Here is a 6,212-nt window from a genome sequence, read left to right on the forward strand (position 1 = left end):
TCCCGGGTGATTTATTTCTGCATCTCCAAAGGCCTGGGCTGAGCTGTGAGTGCTGAGATAAGGTATGCTGAGCTGCTTGGGCTGTGCTATGTTGAGCTCTCTCATTTAAGCACCAGCCAATTAAATCAAACATCATTCATTACAGTAGGCCTGCCTCTTAGCTGACTGCAGATGTAATGAGCAACAGATCGGTCCGCATACCGTTGACTCATGTCCACAGCAACAGAACTAGGTACCTTCACCTGGCCAGGTTAACAACTGAATCTAACTACCACAGTAGTAGACTGCATTTCTGTTGCCACTCTCAGAAATTTTTGCTTCTCATTCACATTTGACAGGATGATTAGTATGTGTCTTGAGGAAGGCCTATTTGGATTTATTCTATTTGGAGTTCGTTGAGCTTCTTTGACTTGTACATTTATGTTTTTTGTAAGGGTTGTAAAGTTTTCCCCCATTATATCCTCAACTATTCTTCTTAGCCCTTTACTCCTTTCTTCTTCTTCTGGAACACCAATGATTCTTATGTTTGTGTGCTTTGTTTTGTCCATAATTTCCCTGAGATCCAATTCAAATTTTCCCATCTTTTTGACCATTTCCTGCTTTGACTGTTCAAAATCAGTTATCCTGTCATCTGGCTCACATTTTCTTTGTTCTGCCTCTTCAAATCTGCTGTTGTGTATCTCTAGTATGTATTTTATTTGGTCTATGAATCTTTAATCCCATTGATATCTGCTGTTTTTCTATTTATTCTTTCAGCTTCCTCTTTATGTTCTTCTTATGTCTTCTTGATCTCCTTTATGTCATTAGCCATCCCACTTATTTTATTTAGTAGAGTTATATGAATATCTTTGATTAGTTGCTTCAATGTCTGTGTCTCCTGTGGTGTTTTAATTTGGTTGTTAGGCTGTGCTATATCTGTCTGCATTGTGATATGCTTAGTGATCTTCCATTTTTTTTGCCGCGTGTAAATATCTTGATAGATTTATTTTGGAAGTTGATTTCCTTAAGTAGTTTAAAGCCTTATATTTGTGGAAAGGATGTGTAGCAGGATGCAGGGCATGGGGCAGGGCACAAGAGTAGGGTGATGAATTGTAGCCCAGGTATAGGCACAGGTTAGGGATGCTATGCTGGTGCCTGTGAACATGGGAACCGAGTAGCTGGGGAGGATGTGGCTGTTCAGGTGCACAGGTCTGGGGAGCATGGCCCTGGTGTGTACAGGTTTAGGACACAGGGCACTTTGTGTGCATATAAAGACATATGGCAGTTGTTCAGCATTATGACTGCATGGGTTAGGGGTCAATGTGTCTTGGCTACGCAGGTCAGTGCTTTCCCAGAGCTGGGGGTATGACTGGGGGCCAGGTGCATGTATGAGTCTAGGAGTGCCATAAACTGTTGTACTTTCATGTAGGGCTCAGGTGGGGTGTGGTGGGACTGTGCGACTATATGAGCTGGGAGTGGGTGTTGCCTGGGTATGGCAGTAGGCACCTACAGCCTTTATGCAGTGGCAACAGCCTGCAGGGAGCAGGAAAGAGGAGTTCAGGAGAAGTGATTTGGGCTGCACTTGGGGAGGGTATGTGGGGAAGGTATGTGCATGAGGGGTTGGCAGGGCAGGAGAGCTTTGAGCATGAGGAGTGGGAGTGGGTGATGGGGTTCAGGTGCGTGGAGTATTGGGTGAGTTGCGGGTTGCAGGGCTGTGCTGGTGAGGGCATTGTATTCAAGGAACATGGCTTGGTTTAATTCCTAGTTCCTGTCTCTCTATCCATGCATTCCTGAGGGCTCTGGGCTTCTGTGCTAGGCTCCAGTTCTCTGCTTCTCAGTTCCTCAGTTTTGCAACCATAGCCACCCTATGTCTAGCCAAGATACAATTTTGAGATGCAGCAAACAAAATGGAGAAAAAGTCCCTCAGGCTGCTCTGCACTTCTAAAGTTAAATGTCAAAAAGATAAAACAAGCATGCCACACACAAGGAAGCAGGAAAACTTTATTTTGCTCAAATCTTCCTTGGGTTAATTCCAAGCGGTAATAGGCACTGACTGAGTCACAGAATATGTAGGGCAGAGTTTGCCTTTCAGAGAATATAAGTGTGGGAACACCTGTGGTCCCTCAGGGATGTTAAGTAGGCACGATTTCCTGGAGCCCAGGCTATGTCAGGCAGAAGCCTACCATGCAGATATCTCACCTCCACATGGATTCATTCCCATTCTGTTCACCTGTCTATCACAAACTGGGTTTTCAATGGGCTCCCATCTCTGTGGTTAGTCTGTATTCTTGGTAAAAATGTTGGCTTGTGCAGGGCTAGATTTGTGGTTGATAAGGGAAACCCTCACAACCTGGAGCTATGTCAAGCTTCAGGGAAGACAAAGTATAACTTTGGCTGGTGTGGGTTGATAATTGTTCAATGGAATGTTATAGGAAGGGGTTTTAAGATGTGCCCTGAGGCCAGAGAGTTGGGCCAAGGGTGGGAAATGCTAAAGGAGGAATGCAAGAAAGAGTAGATCCAGATAGGCAATGGAAGATGGTCCCAGATAGTATTAGGTACAGAAGGCATTTGTGGAACTGGGTAATTCCTTGTGATTCAGAGGACCAGAAGTAGCACAGGTACTGCTCTAAAGTCATTCAATATGTCATAGATTACCCACAGATTTGGGAGATATACTTATAATTGAATAACCCATGAGTTAGTAGTTATTATTGGCAATTGTTTTTCTCTAAAAGCAAAGTATTTTTTCAAATGCAATCTGACTGGGAAGCACTATATGTAAAGTAGATAAGAAAAAAGCTGCTCCAGTTAAGAGCAAGGTAGAGATGATGGATAGGTTAGATGTCCCTTCCCTTCCAAATTCCATGTACTTGACACACTTGTATTACATTTCTAGTATTCTATGGAATATCATTTGAAACAAGATGTCCATGCCATCTTAGAGCAGGTTGAGTAAGGAGATTGCGGTTAGAGCATTGGTGATGGTCGTGGTGGAGAGACTGAATCAGACAGTTCCCATTGTTCTTGCCATTGATGAGTCCGTGAGTTAAATACTCTAGAGTACGATTTCTGTCACCACAGTGTCCATGGAGAACATGTGTAAGCTTTCTGATATCTAGTTTGGAAACTCTAATAGTCTTAAAGACTGTTCCTCAGTATCCATGTGTGCATATGTGTGTGTGTATGTGTGTAAAGAATAAAGACCTCTCCCTGCTTTTTACCCTCCAGATAAATTAATCAATACTTCCATGTCTCATCTGGACAAGACATTCAGAATCATGATCTCCAATCAATGCATGATCTTAGAATTTTTGCTGCATCATCAAAGACAATTATATTCAAAATAGCTCTAGTATTAATTGAATTTTATTGTATTCCACTTTTAAAAACTTTCAATGTCTATAAGGTATAGTTGTTAACAATCTATTTCTGTCTAGCAGAAATTTAATTCCTAATATTATAGATAACATAATCTAATAGAATTTCTTAGAATACATTTTCACTGTTGACCACAGTGAAAAACAAAAACAAAACACCCACAAAAAATAAAAGAAAGCAAAACAAAACAAAACAAAAAACTCTAAAACTTGCTATCTCTGTTGCCTTCTCTAACTCGCTTGATAAATATTACAACAAATTTTATTTTGCTTTCTTATGTTGACCATATTTTTCTCTTTCTTTCTTCAAAAGGATTTTTTGTAGTTAGAGAAGTTGTAGGTTTACATAAAAATCATGCATAAAGTAGAGTTAAGCTATAACACCCCCCACAGTTTTCCCTATTATTACATTTTGCATTAGTGTGATACCTTTACTGCAATCAAAGAAGCAATATTATTATAATAATACTGTTAAGCATAGTCCATAGTTTACATTAAGTTCACTTGTTGTATGGTACAGTTCCATGGATTTTTAAAAAACTGTATTCTACTAACATATATACAACCCATAATTTCCATTTTTAACCAAATTCAAACACATGCTTCAGTGGTGTGAATTACATTCACAATGTTGTCCTATCATCATCGCAATGTATTACCAAAACCTTTCCATCACCCCAAACAGACACTTTGTATGAATTAAACATTAATACCCCATTCCTTACCTGCACTTCAGCCCTTGGAAGCCTGGATTCCAGTTTCTGAGTCTATGAATTTGGTTATTCTAATTATTTCTTATCAGTGAGATCATACAATATGTATCCATTTTTTATCTGGCTTATTTCACTCAACATGATGTCTTCAAACTTCATCCATATTGTTGAATATATCAGAACTTCGTCCCATTTTTAAGCTAAATAATATTCCATTGTATGTGTATATTACATATTTTTTACTCATATTTTGATGGACATCTGGCTTGCTTCTATCTTTTGGCAATTGTGAATAATGCTCCAATGAACAGCAGTGAACAAATATCTGTTCAATTAGCTATTTTCAATTCTTTTGGGTGTACACCTAGAAATGGGATTACCATGTCACATGGAAATTCTATACTTAACTTTCTGAGGAACTGTCTAATTGTTTTCCACAGAAGCTGTACCATTTTACATTTACACCAATAATGAACAAGGGTTCATATTTCTCCATATCTTATACAGCACTTGCAATTTTCTATTTTTTAATAGTAGCCATTCCAGTACTTATGAGATAGTATCTCATTGTGGTTTTGATTTGCATTTACAGAATGGCTGATGATGCTGCCATCCAATATCATAGATTGGCACCAACATTGAGATACTCCAGTAAGCACATAGAGGTTACTCTGCTTCTTCTGGAACAGGGCCAGAGACACACAATGGAAGCATAAACTGATTCTACACCATGCCTCAGAAAGGATTTAAGGAGGGGCCAATAAATATACCACAAGCTTCTCCTACCATTTTTTAAGTTGTGTTTTCTTGATTCATCTCTTCTCCTCTTACTGCAACTCTTTAACTGTTTTCTGGAATTTTGTAGAAAATGGCTCTGCCAGTTTCTGCTAGTTATACAAAGACCCTGTGGGAGAATGGCTCCCTGGAGCATCTTATGACACCATTATGTCAACCAGAAGCTCAATCATATTCTTCTTTTAAAAAAAAATCCAATTTCATTACGATGTAGTCACACAGTAAATAATCTGTCCAAAGTATACAATCAGTGTCTCACAGTATCATGCATTCATCACCACAATCATTTTTATAACATTTTCATTATTCAAAGAGTAAACAATAAAAATAAAAAACATCCCAAACCCCTTACTTTTAAGTGTTTTTTTGTCTTTATTTTATTATGTGTCTGCCCATACATTGATAAAAGGAGTGAAAGTCACAATATTTTCACAATCACATGGTCACACAATAAATGCTACACAGTTAATCACCATTAAGAACCAAGACGACTGGGTTACACTTCAATAGTTTCAGGTATTTCCATCTAGCTTTTCTAATACACTAGAAACTAAAAGGGAATATCTATATAATGCAAAAGAATAACCTCCAGAATGGGTTCTCGACTCTATTTAAAATCTCACAGATGCAGAAATGTTTTGTTTCATTTCTTTTCCCTCTTTTATTCAAAAAGAAATTATCAATTATATGATGCCAGGGCCAGGCTCATAACTGACAGTCAAGTCTCACATTGCCAGGGAGACTTACACCTCTGGGAATCATGTTCCTTATAGGGTGGAAGGTCGTGACTTTATTTGCAGAATTGGCTTCAAGAGAAAGGCCATAACTGAGCAACAAAAGAGGTTCTCAGGGGTGACTCTTAGAAATAGTTGTAAATAGCCTTAGCTTCTCCTTTGAAGGAATAAGTTTCATAAGGGTAGGTCCCAAGTTTGAGGGCTTGACTTATTAAACCGGTAGTCCCTAAAGCTTGCAAGAATATCAGGAATTCCCCAGGTGGAGATGTTTAATATTTCCACATTTTCCCTAAATTTCTCATGGTGCCTTTGCAAATACTTTTTGATTATCTGTCCAAAATACTCTGGGATATATTGTGGTATTACATTAGCCTGTACAGAATAACAAAATCTCATTCCCTGTTCTAGGTTCCATGTAATTATGTTGTTTAAATAAGCTGAACATATAGGTTAAATTAGATAGTGTGCTACAGAAGACATAAATTGTGTAACAAATAAACATCTTTTTCTTTGATCTCACACAAAAGTTGAAGTTTTAAACTACAGTCAGTATTATCCATCACCCTGTATTCTGATTTACATTAGTCCTAACCAAGTCTCCTTCATTCATATCT

At 38.5% G+C, this 6,212-nt stretch overlaps 1 protein-coding gene across 2 annotated transcripts in view; it reads left to right on the forward strand.

Annotated features, from left to right (window-relative positions):
• Window positions 1-4,825, forward strand: part of PPP1R2C (PPP1R2 family member C) — a 39,660-nt gene extending 34,835 nt beyond the window's left edge. For both annotated transcript variants that reach the window (XM_077145300.1, XM_077145301.1), the window contains exon 2: window positions 4,662-4,825. The gene's annotated coding sequence lies outside the window, so the exon portion shown is untranslated. The remainder of the gene's footprint in view (window positions 1-4,661) is intronic.
• The last annotated feature ends 1,387 nt before the right edge of the window (window positions 4,826-6,212 follow it).

The sequence above is a fragment of the Tamandua tetradactyla genome, chromosome X (assembly GCF_023851605.1).
Source record: "Tamandua tetradactyla isolate mTamTet1 chromosome X, mTamTet1.pri, whole genome shotgun sequence".
NCBI lineage: Eukaryota > Metazoa > Chordata > Mammalia > Pilosa > Myrmecophagidae > Tamandua > Tamandua tetradactyla.